This window comes from Dioscorea cayenensis, chromosome 8, assembly GCF_009730915.1.
Source record: "Dioscorea cayenensis subsp. rotundata cultivar TDr96_F1 chromosome 8, TDr96_F1_v2_PseudoChromosome.rev07_lg8_w22 25.fasta, whole genome shotgun sequence".
Taxonomy (NCBI): domain Eukaryota; kingdom Viridiplantae; phylum Streptophyta; class Magnoliopsida; order Dioscoreales; family Dioscoreaceae; genus Dioscorea; species Dioscorea cayenensis.
Genome location: NC_052478.1, coordinates 17,752,304 through 17,775,145, shown reverse-complemented (window position 1 = coordinate 17,775,145; position 22,842 = coordinate 17,752,304). Strand labels below are relative to the sequence as shown.

The following is a 22,842-nucleotide window of genomic DNA, read 5'->3' as shown; positions in this document are numbered from 1 at the left end:
TCATAGCTTTGCCCTTGAATCCTGGTGATGTACTCTTCAACTGACTCTTCCAAAGGTTGTTGAGTTGTACATTGTCCATGATAGGAATAACACGATGTATCATTCCATGCTACTGTTTGAACTTTTTGCTCTACATGTTCGACCATTCTCATGATAGTGTCAAATGATTCAAACATGTTAATCATTTTCTGCAACAAAAAGAAATAAGGAAAGATTAGAGCAATGATGGAATAAGAAGATATGAAATAGAACGTGTAGTGAAATAGCTAAGAAAACAATGTGCAAAGTATCTCTAAACGCCTAACTCCCCGGTAACGGTGCCAAAAACTTGACAAGGTCCCCTTTGCTTATATCCCGCAAGTGCACGGGTTTGTCGAAGTAATAATCCCGGGTGAGCGGGATCGAATCCACAGGAAGTAGGGAGTAAAGACACTTAATTCAATTCTTAGCTATGTGGAGTATCAACAATGATAAGTGTGATGATGATTCAATTCTCAACGATTAAAAGCAACAAGTAAGAGAGCAAAAGTAAGGAGGAGGCAAGGCAATCGATAAAGATGGGGTACTCGGATGATGCTTCAGCTAGGATAATCGCTTCAAGTGCAAGAACTCTCTATTATGCTTCCTAATCAATGCAATGGTGAGTCGTGGAAATCCTTACATACATAGTCCCAAATCTAATGTCAACTATGCCTAACTCTATACATGTCCCGGAGGAGAAATCGAACAATCTCAACATCTTGCACTCGCATAGAGTTGCAATGAGCTCTAGGGATTCCAAGTGATAAATCTCTTCCTAGATTTAGACCTAACCCTTTGGTCCAAGAGGAAGGTCCCAAGCCACAATTTAGTCCTCTACTCGTCGTCCAAGGATTACTTCATCCGATATAGGATACGCCTCGATCGAAGCTCCCCTACCAATCTTCTTCCTAATGGAATCACGATGTCGGAGCCGTAGAACCTCTCCAAAACCTTGGCTAATACCCCTCAAAACCCTAGCTGAAGCCCTCTCTCAAGTTGGGGAAAAGATGGAGAAAAGAATACTGAAATCGGGGCTGGAATCAGCTTTAAATAGGGCTGGAATCGGGCGACTGCACGGGCGTGTATGATGTCACACGCCCCTGTGGAATTTCCACACGGCGTGGATAATTTCCACACGCCCGTGTGGATTCTCTGTTTCTCTGATTTCTCCGCCGGGCATCTACAGTAATTGTTACATTATTTTGCTACAGTACTCTGCCGGAAATACTCCCGAATTCCATACTTTCATTGGTGTAACGCAAACGGGCACACGTTTACGTCGTGAATCACTTGCTTCTTCAATGATGTACACGTTCGTGGATCTCTTGTTCTTTTATGCATAAATAAGAATGCTCGAGTGTGACTGCCTTTGTGCCCCTCCAAATGAATGTGCTCACTTGAATACAAGGAGGTTGGCACACACTCTAGCATCTCACACCTGACCTATGTCTTCGCGTTTGAACCTTAGTGAGATCTCCTCCAAAATAAGTGCATTATGATCCACATTGGCCTATTTCCTTCATACTTGGCCTCACAACCCTGCCTGTATAAAAGTAACATAAAAACACACATATTAATGTAAAAACCTGAGAAACGTAATGCTCAACATAAGGAATGAACACTTCGCATTCATATCGCACAAGCACTTATCAGAGCTCTTCTGTAGAGATCCACACGGCTGTGTGAAAATTATCCACGGCCGTGTGGTTATGATTGATTCCCCGCAAGTGTACGGGATCGCCAAGTAATACCTCATGTGAAGACACGAGGATCGTATTCCACGGGGCGAAGGATCTCCTATTACTCCTTCTTGAGCTATTATCTAGCCTAAGATCTCAAGCGATGGATTTTACTCTACTAAATGTAATTAAAGCTAAAACGATATTTTCCAACAAATTAGAGAGAACAAGCAATGAGCAAGCAAGAGAATCAATGAAATGCAAAGGCCTATGGATGTGGATCCCCTTGAGGGGTTATCATGCAACATGGATGATGATCTAAAGATGCAAGGGTAAAATGGACCATGAGATTCCAAGATTAGAACAACCCCAAATTCTCGGCGATTGAACCCTAATCCCATACGAACATTGATAGGAATTTCTCCCAAATCCATATCCCTACGATTGCATTAAGTATGTGGAAATCTTACTTAGGAGTAAACCTACTCTTCTTCGGATTAAACCTACATGGAGGGCTACCAAACACCCGATTTCTCGGAGTGATGATACAAGTATCCCCTTCAAATCCATTCATGATCTAATACATGCGAGCAAGTCACATCTACATGCATCACTCATAAAAGAGCTATGGATTTCTCCTTAGTGTAGCACTTAGCTTGAAAACAATGGATTAAATCTCAAAATTACCCAAACATGGAATTAACAAGTTATCATCCAACATACATAATAAAACCCCCCAAGGTTCACCAAGACCCGGTGGCCTTGGGGGTCTAGTGTGTCATCATCCCACAACAAGCAATACAAACAAGCAAAACATGAAACAAAAGCATAAATGACACTCCCTAGATGAAATGGTGGAGGAGGAGTTGAAGAATATGCCGAATGACGCTTCCCCCGCCAAAGGAGTGCCCAATGATGCTTCCTCTTGCCTCGGATCTCCTTCCTTCAAATCGTGGTAGATCTCCCCTTGAATGAAGTTGCCTTCTTGCCTTGAGAGTCTTGGACCTTGGGCTTGGATGATCTTCTAGCTTCCTTGCCCTTCTTCTCCTCCCTAAGGTTGCCACAAGCCTCTCAAGTGTCTCCCCAAAATATGCCCAGCAAAAAGTCTATCCAAAAGTCTCTTTTCTGCCCTAAAAGTCAGTATATATACCCCCCGGGTTATACGGGTCGTATGGGGGTCGTATAGCTCTCAAAAACCCTAGATTCACGTTCCATACGAGGTGCATATGTCCTCCATATGGCCCCATATACTGGGTAGTATGGAAATTGGGTAGACACTCTGAATCATTCCACTGCTACAGGGCATACGGCCCCCCATACTGGGTAGTATGGGGATAGTATGAAATTCCTGTTTTCTTCTCTTTTCGCACAAATGATATCTTCTTGTTCTCCATGGCTTCCTTATGCCCTACAAAGCAAATAGTAGATGATTAAGTGAAAAACGGGCATCAAACCTCACAAAATACATGCAAAGTGAATAAGATGTATACATGAAAACATCTACATTTAGACACTTATCAAATATCTCCACACTTAAGCATTGCTTGTCCCCAAGCAATCAACTCATGAAAGATAAAGAGACTGAGAAGTGTCTAAATGCATTACCTCTAGCATCAAGTATATATGACTACAAAAGCAATGGACAATGATACATAGATGTTGAGTCATAGTCAATAAGCATAATAAAAATATCATGTCTCACCCCTTATATGTCTGTGTCGTGTAAGTGAATCTTATATCTCATTTGCCCTAATCTGGTCTAGCCTAAGGACTTCAATCAGTACAGCTCTAGATGCTAATCACTCAACATACAAAGAATACTATGTCTTAAACTACTAAGTGCTACTTCAATGGCCAAATAAGATTCTTATAATTCAATACCTTAAAACTAAGTCCACTTTCTACTCAAAACCTTTGGTAGGTACTCAAAAAGATCACTAGGTTTTATTTTCATTTCCTCATTCATTTCTTTTTTTCCCCCGAGTCTGACTAACGTAGACTGCAAGAAAATCATTTTGAAATCTTTATGGAGGGTGCACATGCTGGTTAGGCACAAGAGGTACCCAACTACTCGATTACAGTCCACATAGATGCATTCATGCTTCAATAGCAGAAGAATACTGACATAGACTCTTTTTTTTTTTTTACATTCACCCTAGATCACATCTTCAGAGTACACTACATGCCACAAAACTAGGATTAGCTCAACAAGACTTAGAAGTTCTCAAGAGTCCATTGAAGTTAAGAACTTAGTGTTCTAAGGATAAGTACTCAAAGTAGTGTGTTACGCATACAAGAGACTTAGAGAGTAGTCACATTGGCTATTCCCAGGGCATCGACAAAAAATTCAGTGCACATGACAATACTAGAGGTAAAACAGGATTCAATAAAGCATGGAAACAAGTAACTCACATCAATCATTAGTCCAAGCTAAAAGAATCTTACAAGAATGAACAAAGCCATCATAGGTAACACTAGCATGTAGCAAATGATCCTAATACATGAAATACACCCATCCCCACATTTAGTGTTGTACATTGCCCTCAATGTACACTAATCATGAAAAACATGCAAGATGAAGCAATGAAAATAATAGAGGAGGGTGAAAATGAACTCCTCAGTTTAACTTGTACTCGTCGTGAGGTAGGACTCGAGAAAATGTGTGGTGACCAATACATGTCTCGTCCGACCTCCATTAAAACCAGAAAAGCTCACCAAATTCCCTCAATGCCCTGCGAGGCAAAAAGGGGACATCATCATTCCACAAAGATTTAAAAATACAAGCACAAGGAAGAAACTAAAGAGTAGTCAACAAAACACAAAGATAAAAATAAACTAAAGTTCGACAACACAAGTCGGTAGGGTAGAACCATGCCAACTCAACAAAATACAAAAATACAAAACAAAGCAAGCAAAAGTAAACAATAGGTGTCCAACCTCCAATAAGCTGCTACTCATCACAATCTGGTGCTGGTGATGGTAGCATGGCGGTAGAAGAAGTGGCCACAGTGTGCGAGGATGAACTATAGTAGGAGGTGAGGAAACGGTGAAGATCTGCCTCGAGCCGGCGCTATCCCTCAATGATCTGGTGAAGCTGGCCACGAATCTCATGCTGCTCCTGACGCACAGCCTGAACCTCTCCCTCAATCCCCCTCAGTCTCATGTAGAAGTCAGGTAAAGATGTAGCGCCGGGGGTATGAGTAGGTGCGCCCTCAGGGTCTAACTCTGTGTGCTCTGTCTGTCGCTGACTAGACTCACTAGTGGCCTGGTGACGTGTGGGTCTACCACGTGCGACCACCAAGCCTATCGCCCATATGTGGGCCGGTCCGAGGGGTGTTGTACCTCCTACAGTGGTCATGCCTCGCTTCTGCTCAAATAAACCCATGCCACGGATCAATCTAGTCACATAGGGCCCAATAAATATAGCTCCCAATCGCGTATACGAGCCTTGGTGAAGAAATGCATCGGCAACAAGGTGGCCAATGTGAGCAGGGCATCGCTCGAAGATGCCATACATTGTGTAAATATCGGCTTGAGTGATGATAAACGTCTAAATGTACATATTTTGTACGTACTGATGCGTATGTTTATTGTATTTTATTGAGAACTTGATGCCTTTTTTATGGTTTAATCTTTTTATTTCATGTTTCAGGCATAAAAGAAGCCTAAGTGAGCTCAACGACGGAATGTAAGAAGAAATCGACATCAAAAATGTCATTTTTGGACCCCGGCACTGTACATGCACTGTAACAGCACGGAACATGAAAATTTCAGAAAAACTCTAAGTCTGGATTTCCTTACAGGTAGTATTATCACCATCCTTGCGGGCAGTATTGTGAGTGTGAGGCCACCCACAAGGAAGCCCGAGTTCATCCCTTTATAAGCATTGTTAGGGTTTCTTTTGAGAGAGGAGGCCTTCTTCTTGGAGCTCACCACCACCACACCAAATCTGAGCTAGAAGTAAGGTTTTGAGGGCATTTCCACTGAGGATTCGATGAGGAGAGCGCGATTTTGGGCAGGATCTACTCCTACGGCTTGTGTAGAGGAGGTTGAAGAAAAGGGAAGCCATCTCTTGTGTGGTGTCTTTGGAAGCTTCTCCGGCCTTCATTCTTTGAGGGAGTGTTTCTTATGTTTTGTTTGGTTGTTTGCATGGATTTCTTGTTGTATTTGTTGACTATGAACAACTAAACCCCAAGGTCACCGGATTTAGGTGAACCTTGGGGGTGAACTTGTGTTTGTATGGATGCTTGGTTCTTTCTATTGTATTTTGGCTTGTTTGTGATCCTTGCTTGGTATATTTGAATGCTTTGGTATGCATGAGAACTCGGTGTATCAATTCTTAGGTAATGCTAGGTTGCATGACCATTGCCCTAGTGTTAGACTCACCAAGCTTGGAAGGGAAACGCGTATAAATACGCCATGACCATCGGGTATTTATACCCCTCCAATTCTAGGGTTAAGTATTAGCTTTTATTCTAACCCTAACTTGAGAAAACCACCTTTCCCATTGCAATCGTAGGAGGATTTGGGCGGAAGAGATTCCGTATCCAATACTCATACCGGATTAGGGGTCAATTGCCGTGACCATCGGGTTGACCTAATCTAGGGTTTTCTCGGTCCAACTAGCCATTTGCATGTTATTTCTGGCATCCTGCACACTTTAGTAGCCCCTGAGAGGATCCTCATCTGCGACCGCTTTCTTCCCTTTATTATCCCCCGTATCTTCCCTTCATTGTTAGCATTTTATTTGCATTTTACTTGTTTAATTGTTTTATCACTATCACATTCAAACTTGGAGGTTAAACAACATAGCAAAGAGGAAGTAAGAGTAGCTTCTTGGGCCCTTGGGAATACGACACCCTCGTGCTCGCACGAGGGGTATTACTTTGCGATCTCATACACTTGCGAGAAGCGATCAAGTGACAACCCCCATGCTATCGGCCCGGTCCCAAATAGATCGAGTAATCAAAGCATGAATGAATCTATGTGTCGGGTCAATCATGCGTGAGGCCTTTCGAGTTTGATCATCACCCGCCAAATTCACCCAATAGTTGCTTCTACCCACTTCACTTGGGAAATCAAGCTGAAGATGTTTACCAGGCATGGAGTTGATAAACTCATCATCATAGATCCCCAAGTACTTGGCAAAATCCAAGTGATGCATAGTACGCTTCCTTCCAAAAGCTTGAAAATGGATGGTGATAATTTTCCTATTCCACACGGAATCTCCATCTTGTTGTGCCTCAAATGTACTCGAAACCTCCAAGGTTAATTGACGAAAGGTTGGCTCGTTTATGCCAAAAAGCTTGTCCCAACAATTTTTTGATAGCCATTCCCTTACTTGACTTGCAATCGCAAGGTTCTCCACAAGTCCCCACTCAAGGTAGCACAATGTTCCAAATGGTTTTGTTTTCAGTCGATCATATCTCTCCCGATGATGGGATAACTTGAAGACGTTCTCATCGGGTGTAGAGGAGGGCCTGGTGGTTCTTGGGCACTTGGAGGTAAGCCATTTTGTGTTAGGCATCCCTACAATGAAGATAAACTTTGTTCAAGCTCATAGGGATACAAGATAAATGATAAGTGCTTGTGCGATATGAATGCGAAGCATTCATTCCTTATGTTGAGCATTACATTTCTCGGGTTTTTACACTAATATGTGTGTTTTTATGTTACTTTCGTGCAGGTAGGGTTGTGAGGCCGAGTATGAAGGAAAGAAGCCAATGTGGATCGTAATGCACCGATTTTAGAGGAAATCTTACTAAGGTTCAAACGCGAAGACATAGGTCGGGTGTGAGATGCTAGAGTGTGTGCCAACCTCCTCGTATTCTAGTTGGCACATCCATTTGGAGGGGCATAAGGGTAGTCACACTCGAGCATTCCTACTTATGCACATAGAACAAGAGCTCCACCAACTTGTCTATCATTGAAGAAGTAAGTGATCCATGACGTGAACGTGTGCCCGTTTGCGTTACCCCGATGAAAGTATGGATTCGGGAAGCTATTCAGGCTGGATACTATAGCAGAGCAATATAGGAAGGTACTGTAGCAGCACTGTTTACATTCGGCCGAGAAAACAGGAATTCAGAGAATCCACATGGGCGTGTGGAAATTATCCACGCTCGAGTGGAAATTCCACATGGGCGTGTGAAAAAGCCATAGGCCCGTGTAGTCGCCCGACTACAGCCCTATTTTAAGCCGATTCAGCCCTGATTTTAGCATTCTTTTCTCCATCTTTTACCCAACTTGAGAGAGGGCTTCAGCTAGGGTTTTGAGGGATATTGGCTAGGGTTCTGGAGAGGTTCTACAGCTCCGATATCGCCCATCATTTGGAAGAAGGTTATTGGGAGAGCTTTCGTCGGCACCGATCCGGCGCGGTGTATCCTAAGCCGGACAAAGGATCCCTTGCGACGAGTAGAGGACTCTCCACAAGACCATCGACACAACCATGTAGGGGGTTTTTCTATGGATTCATTGCTTTTACATTCTATTTCTTTGATTGTATTTAGCTCCATGGAGAGCTAAACCCTTAGTGGGTACTTGGGTATTTGTGAACCCTAGGATGTATTCATTTCATTGAATCTCTTTATTATGCTTTCAATTAATTGATGTTTATTGTGAGTACCAACCTTGAATGCTTGATTGTATGAACATTTCCCCTAGAGTGACACTAGGTTTGAGAGTTCTTGTTGGTAACCTTGTGAGTGAGTGACACACCACGAGTGTTAGACATAGCTAGGTTGGAGAGGGTTGAGAAGGTGACTCGAGAGGTATAGGAGCGTCCCCTTTCCCCTCCGACGTGATAGATTCTACCTCTGTTCCTCGAGTTCTTTGTGGCCATAATAGAGTAAATGGTCTAAGGGATGACCCTCCGCTGGGGCTTAGTTGCGAGTGCAACGGAGTGAAGCGTTGAGGTGATCTTAGTATCTAGGGCTTAATCGTGGTTAGGGACATTCCACATGGACCAAAGGGTTAGGTCTATAATTAGGAATAGATTTATCACTTGTAATCCCTAGTGCTCATTGCAACACTATGCGAGTGCGAGGTGTTGAGATTATTCGTTTTCTCCTCCGGGACATGTATAGAGTTAGGCATAGTTGACCTTAGATTTGGGACTATGTAATGAAGGATTTCCACAACTCACTATTGCATTGATAAGGAAGCATAATAGAGGGTTCTTGCACTTGAAGCGATCGTCCTAGGCAGAGCATTATCCGAGTATCCCATCTTTATCGATTGTCTTACCTTCTCCTTTACTCTTGCTCTCTTACTTGTTGATTTTACTTTTGAGAATTGAATCATTGTCACATTTATCACTATTGATTTTTCACATAGCTAAGAAGCGGATTAAGTGTTTTTATTCCCTACTCCCTGTGAATTCGATACTCGCTCATCCGGGATTATTACTTCGACAAACCCGTGCACTTGCGGGATATACGCAAGGGGACCTTGTCAAGTTTTTGGCGCCGTTGCCGGGGAGTAGGAGTTTAGAGATACTTTGCACTTTGTTTTCTTAGCTATTTCACCATACATTCTGTTTCATATCTTCTTATTCTATCATTGTTCTGACTTTTCTTTATTTCTTTTTGATTTCAGAAAATGATTAACATGTTCAAGTCATTTGACACTATTACGAGAATGGTTGAAAACGTGGAGCAGAAAGTTCAAACAAATGCATTGCATGACATATCGTGTTATTCTCTTCATGAGTAGTATACCACTCAACAGCTAGTAGAAGAATTAGTTGAAGAGTATGTCGCCAGGGTTGAAGGGCAGAACTGTGAACTAGATAATGTGATAAAGCAGTTTGAGAGATCCACGTCGGTGTCAATGAGTGATCAGTTGGAGGAAAGTGTAGAAAGAATCCTTGCTCAGTTTGATTCTTCCTATCAAGACCAAAGGCAAGAACTCTTTTCAGTGGGAGTTGCTATTTCAAAAGCGGAACTTTGTGGAATGGACACATTGATATCCGTTGTAGATTTTGAAGAAATAGGTACCCAGGTGGAAGAAGAGGAGAATAACTGTGAACATGAGGCAAATGATTTCGAGGAGATTGATAGATTGAAGGAGGGCAGCTTGCGGCCATCAATTGTTGAACCACCAGAACTTGAGCTTAAAACTCTTCCAACACATTTGGAATATGCGTTCTTAATGGAGGACTCTAAACTCCTTGTGATTGTAGCTTCAAACTTGTCTGCAAAGCAGAAGGATAAGCTTGTTAGCATGTTGAAAAAGCACAAATCAGCTATTGCATGGAAGATCTCCGACATTAAGGGTATAAACCCATCATTCTGCACTCATAAGATCCTAATGGAGGATGACTACAAATCTGTGATCCAACCTCAACGATGATTGAACCCGAACATGAAGGAGGTTGTCAAGGCGGAGGTAATAAAACTTTTGGATGCAAGAATCATCTATCCCAATCCGACATCAAGTGGGTGAGCCCGACCCAAGTTGTCCCGAAAAAAGGAGGAATGACAGTAGTAAAGAATGAAAATAATGAGTTAATCCCAACTAGGACAGTTACTGGTTGGCGAGTTTGCATTGACTATAGAAGACTGAATGACGTCACTCAGAAAGATCACTTTCCTTTGCCATTTATTGACCAAATGTTGGAACGACTAGCGGGGCATCAGTTCTACTGCTTCCTTGATGGCATGTCGGGATATTTTCAAATCCCAATAGCCCGAGAAGATCAGGAGAAAACCACATTTACTTGCCCTTATGGTACTTTTGCTTATAGAAGAATGCCTTTCGGGTTGTGTAACGCCCCTACAACATTCCAGCGCTGCATGAATACCATTTTTGATGACTTTCTCAAAGATATTATGGAAGTTTTCATGGATGATTTTTCAGTGTTTGGGGACTCTTTCGATGCTTGCTTAAATAATCTGGAAAGAGTATTAGTGAGATGTGAAGAGACAAAACTCATCCTCAACTGGGAGAAGTGTCACTTTTTGGTGCAAGAAGGCATTGTCCATGGACATAAGATTTCCCAGGCAGGTATGGAGGTGGATAAGGTGAAGATTGAGATAATTGAAAAGCTTCCTCCACCTACGAATGCGAAAGGGATCCGCAGTTTCTTGGGGCATGCAGGTTTTTACAGAAGGTTCATTAAGGACTTTTCGAAGATCTCCCAACCGTTGACCAAACTCTTGGAGAAGGATACCCCTTTTGATTTCAGAAATGACTGTCTGAATGCATTTAATGTGCTGAAAGAAAAGTTAGTGCAAGCACCAATCCTGACAACACCAAAGTGGGATGAGCCGTTCGAAGTAATGTGTGATGCTAGTGATTATGCAGTAGGAGCGGTCTTGGGTCAAAGGAGAAGTAAGCAATTTCAACCGATCTATTATGCTAGCAAGACTCTCACAAGTGCACAAGAGAATTACACCACTACTGAAAAGGAGTTATTAGCAGTAGTGTTTGCTTTTGATAAATTCAGACCATATCTCATCCTATCTAATGTCACAGTATTCACAGATCACTCTGCACTCCGTTGTCTCATGAACAAGGCAGATGCGAAGCCGAGATTGATTCGGGGGATATTGTTGTTGCAAGAATTTGACATGGAAATTAAAGATAAAAAGGGGACAGAGAATGTGGTTGCAGATAATCTGTCGAGATTAGAAGATTGTGAGGGGCAAGAACCGGCAAGAAAGGAAATTAATGATTTCTTCCCTGAAGAGCATCTGTATGCGGTTCAGGAATCAGAATTAAAAGATATTCCATGGTTCGCAGATTTTGCGAATTATCTGTCAGGAAGGGTATTGAAGCAGGGTTTAAGCTTTCAACAGAAGAAGAAATTTTTTAGTGACCTTATGAATTTTTTCTGGGAAGATCCTTACATGTTCCGTATTTGTGCAGATCAGGTGGTGCGAAGGTGCGTTTCTAGGGAGGAAGGTTGGAACATCATTGCGCATTGTCATTCAGGCCCAGGGGGGGCATTATGCTTCAAGTCGAACTGCAGAGAAGGTTTTAGCCACTGGGTTCTATTGTCCAACCTTATTCCAAGATGTTTATCAATTGGTTTTACGATGTGCTAGTTGTCAAAGAGCTGGAAATTTATCACGAAGGGACGAGATGCCTCAAAATCCCATGCAATTTTGTGAGGTATTTGATGTATTTCATGGGACCGTTTCCAAAGTCCTATGGCAATCAATACATTCTGGTAGTAGTTGATTATGTTTCCAAGTGGGTGGAAGCCCAGGCTCTTTCAACTAATGATGCAAGAACTGTGGTGAAGTTTTTGAAGAAGTTATTTACTAGATTTGGAAGTCCAAGAATTATCATTAGCGATCGGGGAACCATTTTGTAATACACAATTGGCAAAAGTGTTAGAGCGTTATGGAGTTCATCATCATCTTGCTACTCCTTACCATCCGCAAACGAGTGGGCAAGTGGAGGTTACAAATAGAGAGCTCAAGATAATATGAACCAAATCAGTGGAACAAGGGAAACAAGATTGGTCCGAAAAGGTTAGATGACACACTTTGGGCTCATAAAACAGCATACAAAACCCCAATAGGGACCACTCCCTATAATTTAGTGTATGGAAAATCTTGCCATTTACTGGTGGAATTTGAGCACAAAGCATATTGGGCAATTAAAGTGATGAATTTCGACTTGCGCAAATCCGGAAAGCAACGAATATTACATCTCAATGAGTTAGACGAATGGAGGATGAAGGCATATGAGAATGCAATGATATATAAGGAAAGAATTCGAAAGTGGCATGACAAGCATATTAAGATTCCGAATGACTTCAAAGTAGGCGATCAGGTGTTACTATTGAACTCTCATCTACATTTATTTCTGGGGAAACTCAAATCAAGGTGGTCTGGTCCATATACTGTAACCGAAGTTTCACCTCATGGAGCCATTGAGATTAACCATCCGGAGAAGCGCACATTCAAGGTGAATGGACATAGGCTGAAACCATACTATGGCGGAGAGATTTGGAGTGACAATAGAGAAGTATTTTTCCTCCACGAACCCCCGTGAGGTAAGGCAAGGTACATCAAGCTTAGTGACGTTAAACAAGCGCTTCTTGCGAGGCAACCCAAGTGTTTACTATTTCTTATTTTCTAGTTTAGTTGTTTGCAATAAATAAGGGTTGGTGTCTTGATTTTTAGATGCTTTTGCTGAGTTTTTCTTGTGGGCTTGGTGTATTCATCGTGTGTTTTCATGCAGAATTGGTGAAGTTGTGTCTTTTGGGGTTTAGGCCATGTTTTTCACTGGTAAAATTTACATACTACGGCAGGCTCTGAGTGTGTAAACATGTTTAGAAATTTTCTGCAGAGCTTGCAGGTTTTTCTAAGGCATCCAGTGAAAACGCACCGGCGTGTGGAATTTCCGCATGCCCGTGGATTTGTATTGCAAGCTCATCCAGAGAAAGAACAGGGGCGTGGGGCTGCCCCTGTGAGTTGAGCTTGTGAATCTCCACGTCCGTGCGTAATTTCCACACGAGCGTGTGATTTCCTGCAGAGTTTGTCAGATTTTCCCGAGAGCACACAGGGGCGTGAACTCGCCCCTGTGGGCGACCCTGTGAAAATCGCATGGGTGTGGGTAATTTCCGCATGCCCGTGCAAATCTCTGCAGATAAGTCCTCTCAATCCCGAGAAGACACAGGGGCGTGCGCTTGCCCCTGTGAGTTGAGCTTGTGAATGTCCATGCCCGTGCGTAATTTCCGCATGGGTGTGTGGAGCGCTTAGGATAGTTTCTCGGATATCCAGCAAAGCCACAGGGGCGTGCGTCTGCCACTGTGAGACCTTTGTTTGAGGGCACACGGGCGTGGGTGATTCCCGCACGCCCGTGTGGATCTCCAGGAATTAAAAGACGGTCTGCTCTCCCAATACATTGGTCACACCTTGTTCCTCAGCTAACCCTAAGCCGCTCAAAGAACATTTTTTGACATTCTCTTATCCTCCTATTGTTGTTTTTGAATCGATTGATTATGCATTGTGCGGATTGTAGAGGTTTTAGCTTCAACTCATCGGTAAGCCTTTGTTTCCTATCGTCACCAACTTCCATTGAGTCTAGCTGATTACCTGCGATTTAAATAGATAATGCACATCAGTTTCTTACTAAAATGGTTATGATTTGTTTTTGAGAAGATATGGGAGTGAGATGGGGGTGTAGCTGGAAGAATGTCTACAAGGGCCGTGTGTTTTCCACGCCCCGTGAAAGTGCATGGGCGTGTGGGATTTCCACACGGCCGTGTGTTGTTATTTTCCTGCAGTTTGAATGAAATTGATTGATTTTCTTTTTCTAATACATGCAGGTATGGCCACGAGATCGAAGATGGCAGTTGCTAAACATCCTAGAGGGCCTGCCCCTGAGCCGGAAGTCATGGAATTCACACTTCCTGAGCATCGACCTCGGTTTGAGCGGTTACCGAAGCTTAAGTTTGGTCAAACGCGAATCCCAGATGTTTGGTCACTCAGGAAGGTGCAACTAGCAGATGACATGGCTGATGAGGTCGAGAAACTATTATTGGTCGATAGTTGGCACAAGTTATTGAATATTCATAACCCTGCTATCCGCTCTCTCACTTTAGAGGTGCTTGCTTCATTTGAGTTCGACCGCTCTTATGCTCATTTTGATAGTGTCGGCACTATTCAGTTCAGAGCTTTTGGGCAACATCATAGTATGAGCATCACACAATTCTCCACTAGACTTGGTCTATATGATGAGGAGTATACTGAGACTGAGGAGTATGAGAGTCTTCCAATTGACATGTCGGGCTTATCGCCCACGGAGGCGTATAAAATACTATGTGGTAAGGGGCGATATGAACCAGGAGTGTCTAAGGCCTCATGTTTATCTTGACGTAGTTACAGATATCTTCACGCCATCATAAGAAGGTCAGTGAATGGTTGCGGTGATAGCACGGGAGTCATAAACAAGCAAGAACTTCTGTACTTATAATCCATGGTTCGGAACGAGCTGGTCCATCTGGGGCACATTTTAGTGGAGTATTTGAAGCATCATGGACAGTATCCTAGACTTGGTGTTATTTTCTTGGGTCCATACATTACTAGACTCATTTTGGTGATGGGTCTACACGACACAATCAGCGGAGCCGAGAAGACGATAATACCAGCACCACTTGGGTTAGAGACAATGAGGCTCATGGGTTTGGTCAGTAAATATCCAAATAGTGTTTATGTGCTGAATATACCATTCGAGGATAAAGGTGATGAAGCCGGGGCATCTCAGCCCGCTCCTGAGCCTCAGTCAGCACCGATGGAGACCGAGGCATCCTCAGTGGCAGAGGAAGCACCCCCCATGCGTATGTTTTCACCATCTCGAGCTCATAATCGCTTCGAGAGGCTCGAGAATGCTTTAGGAGTGGTGCGGACAGAGGTCTCCGAGATCAGGGCCACGCAAGCCACTTAGTACACAGAGTTCATGACACCTTTCGACGTATTACAACAGATCTTAGAGCAAGACATTCCTTCATCATTTGTCTTGCGGCCGAGGACTCCTCAGGCCCCCTCGGCATCTACTTGATAAGTTCTTGTGCGATATGAATGCGAAGTGTTCATTCCTTATGTTGAGCATTACTTTTCTCAGGTTTTTACACTAATATGTGTGTTTTTATGTTACTTTTATGCAGGTAGGGCTGTGAGGCCGAGTATGAAGGAAATAGGCCAATGTGGATCATAATGCACCTATTTTGGAGGAAATCTTGCTAAGGTTCAAACGCGAAGACATAGGTCAGGTGTGAGATTCTAGAGTGTGTGCCAACCTCCTCGCATTCGAGTGAGCACATCCATTTGGAGGGGCACAAAGGCAGTCACACTCGAGCATTCCGATTTATGCACATAAGAACGAGAGCTCCACCAACATGTATATCATTTAAGAAGCAAGTGATTCACGACGTAAACGTGTGCCAATTTGCGTTACCTCGATGAAAATATGGAATTGGGAAGTTATTCAGGTCGAAGACTGTAGCAGAGCACTATAGCAACAATGTAGCTTGTACTGTAGCAGCATTGTTCACAGCCGGCCGAGAAATCAGAGAAACAGAGAATCCACACGGGCATGTGGAAATTATCCATGGCCGTGTGGAAATTCCGCACGGGCGCATGTACCGTCCACGCCCGTGGAGTCGCCTGATTCCAACCCTATTTAAAGTCGATTCAGCCCCGATTTTGGTATTCTTTTCTCCATCATTTCCCCATCTTTTCCCCAACTTGAAAGAGGGCTTTAGCTAGGGTTTTGAGGGGTATTGGCTAGGGTTTTGGAGAGGTTCTACGGCTCCGACATCGCGCGTCGTTTGGAAGAAGGTTATTGGGAGAGCTTTCGTCGGCATCGATCCAGCGAGGTGTATCCTAGGCCGGACAAAGGATCCCTTGCTACGAGTAGAGGACTCTCCACAAGACCATCGAGGGGATTTCTTTATGGATTTACTGCTTTTACATTCGATTTCTTTGATTGTACTTGGCTCCATGGAGAGCTAAACCCCTAGTGGGTACTTGGGTGATTGTGAACCCTAGGATGTATTCGTTTCGTTGAACTTCTTTATTATGCTTTTAATAAATTGATGTTTATTGTGAGTTCCAACCTTAAATGCTTGATTATATGAACATTTCCCCTAGAGTGACACTAGTGTTGTGAGTTCTTGTTGGTAACCTTATGAGTGAGTGACACACCATGAGCGTTAGACCAAGCTAGGTTGGAGAGGGTTGAGAGGGTGAGTCGAGAGGTACAGGAGCGTCCCCTTTCCCCTCCGACGTGATCGATTCTACCTCCGTTCCTCGAGTTCTTTGCTGCCATAATAGAGTGAATTATCTAAGGGACGAATCTCCGCTGGGGCTTAGTTGCGCGTGCAACGGAGTGAAGTGTTGAGGGGATCTTAGTATCTAGGGCTTAATTGTGGTTAGGGACCTTCCGCCAGGACCAAAGGGTTAGGTCTATAATTAGGAAGAGATTTATCACCTGGAATCCCTAGAGCTAATTACAACTTTATTTGAGTGCGAGGTTGAGAGTTTATTTAATCTCTCCTCCGGGACATGAATAGAGTTAGGCATAGTTGACCTTAGATTTGGGACTATGTATGTAAGGATTTCCATGACTCACCATTGCATTGATTAGGAAGCATAATAGAGAGTTCTTGCACTTGAAGCGATTATCCTAGGTGAAGCATCATCCGAGTACCCCATCTTTATCGATTGCCTTACCTCCTCCTTACTTTTGCTCTCTTACTTGTTGCTTTTAATTGTTGTGGATTCGAATTAAGTGTCTTTAGTCCCCACTTCTTGTGGATTCGATACCCGCTCACCCGGGATTATTACTTCGACAAACCCGTGCACTTGCGGGATATACGCAAGGGGATCTTGTCAAGTTTTTGGCGCCGTTGCCGGGGAGTAGGCGTTGAGAGATACTTTGCACTTTGTTTTCTTAGCTATTTACCCTTCATTCTATTTCACACTGTAGCAAGTACTGTAGCAGCCTGGCTGAGAAATCAGAGAAACAGAGAATCCACACGGGCGTGTGGAAATTATCTACGCCCGTGTGGAAATTCCACAGGGGCATGTTACATCATACACGCCCGTGCAGGGCAGAGAAATCAGAGAAACAGAGAATCCACACGGGCGTGTGGAAATTATACACACCCGTGTGGAAATTCCACAGGGGCATGTCACATCATACACGCCCGTGCAGTCGCCCGATTCCAGCCCTATTTAAAGCCAATTTCAGCCCTGATTTCAGCATTCTTTTCTCCATCTTTTCCCCAACTTGAGAGAGGGCTTCGGCTAGGGTTTTGAGGGGTATTGGCCAAGGTTTTGGAGAGGTTCTACGGCTCTGACATCGTCATTCCTTAGGAAGAAGATTAGTAGAGGAGCTTCCGTTGAGGCGTATCCTATACCAGATGAGGGAATCCTTGGACGACGAGTAGAGGACTCTCTACAAGACCATCGACACGACCATTGAGGGGGTTTCTTTATGGATTCATTGCTTTTACATTCTATTTCTTTGATTGTATTTAGCTCCATGGAGAGCTAAACCCCTAGTGGGTACTTGGGTGATTGTGAACCCTAGATGTATTCGTTTCATTGAACTTCTTTATTATGGTTTTCAATAAATTGATGTTTATTGTGAGTTCCAACCTTGAATGCTTGATTGTATGAACATTTCCCCTAGAGTAACACTAGGGTTGAGTGTTCTTGTTGGTAACTTTGTGAGTGAGTGGCACACCACGAGCGTTAGACAAAGCTAGGTTGGAGAGGGTTAAGAGGGTGAGTCGAGAGGTACAGGAGCGTCCCCTTTCCCCTCCGAAGTGATAGATTATACCTCCGTTCCTTGAGTTCTTTGCGGCCATAATATAGTGAATGGTCTAAGGGATGAACCTCCGCTGGTTCCTAGTTGCGCGTGCAATGGAGTGAAGCGTTGAGGGGATCTTAGTATCTAGGGCTTAATTGTGGCTAGGGACCTTCCGCCTGGACCAAAGGGTTAGGTCTATAATTAGGAAGCAATTTATCACTTGGAATCCATAGAGCCCATTGCAACTTTATTCGAGTGCGAGGTTGAGAGGTTACTTAATCTCTTCTCCGGGACATGAATAGAGTTAGGCATAGTTGACCATAGATTTGGGACTATGTATGTAAGGATTTCCACGACTCACCATTGCATCGATTAGGAAACATAATAGAGAGTTCTTGCACTTGAAACCATTTTCCTACGTGAAGCATCATCCGAGTACCCCATATTTATCGATTGCCTTACCCTTTTCTTTATTCTTGCTCTCTCACTTGTTTCTTTTATTATTGAGAATTGAATCAATTTCACACCAATCATTATTGATCTTCCACATAGCTAAGAATCGAATTAAGTGTCTTTACTCCCTACTCCCTGTGGATTCGACCCCGCTCACCCGGGATTATTACTTCAACAAACCAGTGCACTTGCGGGATATACGCAAGGGGACCTTGTCACAACGCATATCATCCAATTGAAGTGGGCTTCCCAAACGTATTATGGGATAATGGTAAACAACATTGGGAGGCACCTCAAGAGGAATGTCAAACGGGTGAGATACTCGGAGAGGATGCATTTCAGTTACAAAGAGTATTCGCTAACTTTATTGAAGCGTCCGATGTCTGCGTCCAAAATATGGAGACCACACGAAGATGTCATGAAGCCTCCTATAAAAACCTTGAGCATCAACTAGGTGGGATACTTGACACACTCTCCAGGTAACAACAAGTATTTGAGGAAGCAAGTCAAGTTCCTTATAGAGAAGATGTGGTAGTGAATGACAATGAAGAAGTGGGGCGGAACGAGTATGATGTTGTCAAGACTGAGAGGATACAAGAAGAACCATTCATTCAATGTGATAATTGTTTGAGTGGACAGTATGTTTGTGACCAGGAAATGGTGCAAGGAGAGTTGGTGAAGACATATTACTTTCAAGTTGGAATGGAAGAAGACGCAAATCCTAAGGTAATGAAGCAAGCATCTCTCTTTGGGATTAATCAACTCATAAATTGCAAGAAAGAGATTTTGGGTTTGGAAGAAGGCGTGGGTAGGAGATTGAAGCCATCCAATGACCCACCTGTGCTATGCTTGGACAATTCCCAACCTAAATTGTTTCCGTGGAGGCCAAAGGTAAGATGGTTGGACTCTCCAACAAATATTCTACCCCGGCAAGTAGATTTTTTGTTTAAAGGAAGTAGCTATGCAATATCTAGTAGGGAGGAACACACTCTTTTCAAGCCCCCATAAGGTAAGGAAGAGGTACGTCAAGCTAAGTGACGTTAAACAAGCGCTTCTTGGGAGGCAACCCAAGTGTTTACTGTTTTCCTATCTTCTTAGTTTAGTTTGTTTGCATGAATAAATTGTTAAGTGTTGGTGTCTCGATTTTTAAGTGCTTGTGCTGCGATTTTATTGTGGGTTTTTATTATTCATCGTATGTTTGGTGATGAATTGGTGAAGTTTGGTCGTCTGAGTTCTATTTCGTGTTTTTATCTGGTAAATTTTGCATAATAGGGCAGGCTTTGAGTGTGTAAACATGTTCAGAATATTTCTGCAGAGCCTGCAGGTTTTTCTAAGTCACCCAGAGAAAACACACAGGCGTGTGGAATTTTCGCACGCCCGTGGGTGTATACTGCGAGCTCATGCAGAGAAGGCACAGGGGCATGCGGCTGCCCCTGTGGATGACCATGCGACTGTTGCACGCCCGTGGGTGATTTCCACACGGGCGTGTGAATTCCTGCAGAGTTCGGTAAATTTTCCCGAGAGCACACAGGGGTGTGGAATCGCCCCTGTGGGCGACCTTGTGAAACACACACGGGAGTGGGTAATTTCCGCACGCCTGTGCGAAACTCTGCAGGGTGTCCCCTCCATCCCGAGAAAACACAGTGGCGTGCGGCTGCCCCTGTGAGTTGGGCATGTGTAAGTCTACGCCCGTGCGGAATTTCCGCACGGTCGTGTATACATTTTTCTCGGATATCCAGCAAGGCCACAGGGGCGTGCGTCCACCCATGTGAACCCTTCGTTTGAGGGCACACGGGCGTGGACGACTCCCGCATGCTGTGTGGATCTCTAGGATTTAAAGGACCATCCGCTCTCCCAATACAAGAGTCACACCCTTCCCCTCAAATAAACCTAAGCAGCCCAAAGAGCATTTTTCGGACATTCTTGTCCCCTGCTACTGTTGTCTTCGAGTTGATTGATTGAGCATTGTGTGGATTGTAAGGGTGTTTAAGTGCAGCTCATCGGTAAGCCTTGATTTCCTATCTTCTTTGATTTCGTTTGAATCTAACTGATTACCTGCGATTGATATGGTCAATACACATCATTTTCTTGCTAAACTGGTTATGATTTGTTTTTAAGACGATATGGAAGTGAGATAGAGAGGTGGCATGGAGATTGGCTACAAGGGCCGTGCGGTTTTCCACGCCCCGTGGAAGCGCACGGCCGTGCGAAATTTCCGCACGGCCGTGTGTTCTTATTTTTCTGCAGCTTGAATGGAACTGATTAATTTTCCTTTTCTGATACATGCAGGTATGGCTACCAAATTGAAGAAAGCAGTTGCTAAGCGGCCTCGAAAGCCTGCCCCTGAGCCGGAAGTTATGGAATTCACAATCCCTGCGCATCAAGCTCGGTTTGAGCTGTTAGAGAAGCTTAAGTTTGGTCAAACGCGAATTCCAGATGTTGGGTTACTTAGGAAGGTGCAACTAGCAGATTATATGGCTAACGAGGTCGAGAAATTATTATTGGTCGGTAATTGGCACAATTTACTGAACATTCACGACCCTGCTATCCGCACACTCACTTTAGAGGTACTTGCTTCGTTTGAGTTCGACCGCTCTTATGCTCATTTTGATAGTGTCGACGTGATTCAGTTCAGAGCTTTTGTGCAGCATCATAGTATGAGTGTCACACAGTTTTCCACTAGACTTGGTCTATATGATGAAGAGTATACTGAAACTGAGGAGTATGAGAATCTCCCAATTGACATGACGGGTTTATCTCCCATTGAGGCGTATTCATTATTATGTGGAAAGGGGCGTTATGAACCAGGAGTGTCTAAGGCCTCATGTTTATCTCGTCCCAGTTACAGATATCTTCACGCCATCATAAGCAGGTCAGTGAATGGTCGCGGTGATAGCACGCGAGTCATCAACAAGCAAGAGCTTCTGTACTTGTACTCCATGGTTCGGAACGAACCGGTCCATCTCGGACACATATTTGTGGAGTATTTAAAGCATCAAGGACAATATCCTCGATTGGGTGTCATCTTCTCGGGTCCATATATTACCAGAATCATTGTGGGGATGGGGTTGCGAGACGAAATTAGCGGAACCGAGAAAGCAATAATACTAGCACCACTTGGGTAAGAGACAATGAGGCTCATGGGGTTGATCCGAAAATATTCAAATGGTGTTTATGTGCTGAACATACCATTTGAAGATGAAGCTGGGGCATCTCAGTCCGCTCTCGAGCCCCAACCAGCACCGATGGAGACCGAGACACCTCCAGCGGCAGAGGAACCATCCCCCGTGCATATATTTCCACCATCTTGAGCTCATCATCATTTTGAGAGGCTCGAGAATGCTATAGTAGTGGTCCGAGCTGAGGTTGCCGAGATTCGGGCTACGCAGGCCACTTAGTATACAGAATTCATGGCACGTTTCGACATATTACAGCAGATCCTAGAGCGAGACGTTGCCTCATCATTTGTCCTGCAGCCGAGGACCCTTCAAGCCCTGTCAGTTCCTCCAGCACCTCCATCCTCGACTCCAGCACCGGTGGACCCACCATGTGCTTCCATTTCAGAAACAGCAGTAGCACAGGAGCCCGAGAGTGACTCCGACACTTGACTTCTCTTTTACTTTCGTGCATTTTACTTTATTCTATTTTCTTGTTTTTAGACTTATTCACTCAGAAAGGATTTTTCCTTCTGAGTTTATGTTATGTTGCATTTACCGAGTTGTCTTCATTGCTTCATCTTTTATACACTCTAGTTATTTTTGTTTTTCTTGAGCTTCACTGAACCCCCTCGTGTATGCGTGCAGATGGTCTTGTCATCTTGGGAATTGAGACTTAGTCATGGGCACGGCCAAGGTGCTTCGACACTTGGCCGTGTGAGCTTCATAACCCGTTAGAACACTACTCCCAATGAATTAGCTTCATCTAACGTAACACTAGGAGTCAGGGGAGTATTGCTTTGATTACTTCTCCCACATCTATTTTTGAATGATATATTTTGAGTGAGCTTGCATGTGTACATTGAGGACAATGTACAACATAAGTGTTGGGGGGAGTTTCATAATGCACACATCTTTTCTATTGTTCTTGATTGATATATGCTCACATAGCCAATGGCGGTTCACCTTAGTTGCAATGATTGTATTCTTAAGTCTAGGAGAATTGTTAACATTGAATGTTTTCATGCTCTAGTTCTTGCTTGAATTTTTAGGAATTTTTGCCCGATTTACACTTAGTGCACTACTCACTCTCCGAACTCTATTGGAAACTCATGTTCGATGTTAAAGGGACTAGTTAGGTTTACTTCTTTTTGCTAAATTCAAATGGAAATGAAAAGAAGGAACAAAAATAGTTTTTATTGTTTATTTGTATTTGTTGGGTGGAAAGAGCTACCACCTATGAAGTATGAAGCTACTCT

At 43.6% G+C, this 22,842-nt stretch overlaps 1 protein-coding gene across 1 annotated transcript in view; it reads right to left on the bottom strand.

Annotated features, from left to right (window-relative positions):
- Window positions 1-22,842, bottom strand: part of LOC120267349 — a gene marked incomplete at its 3' end in the record, with an annotated part of 38,134 nt that overhangs the window by 3,030 nt on the left and 12,262 nt on the right. The gene's annotated exons all lie outside the window — the stretch shown is intronic.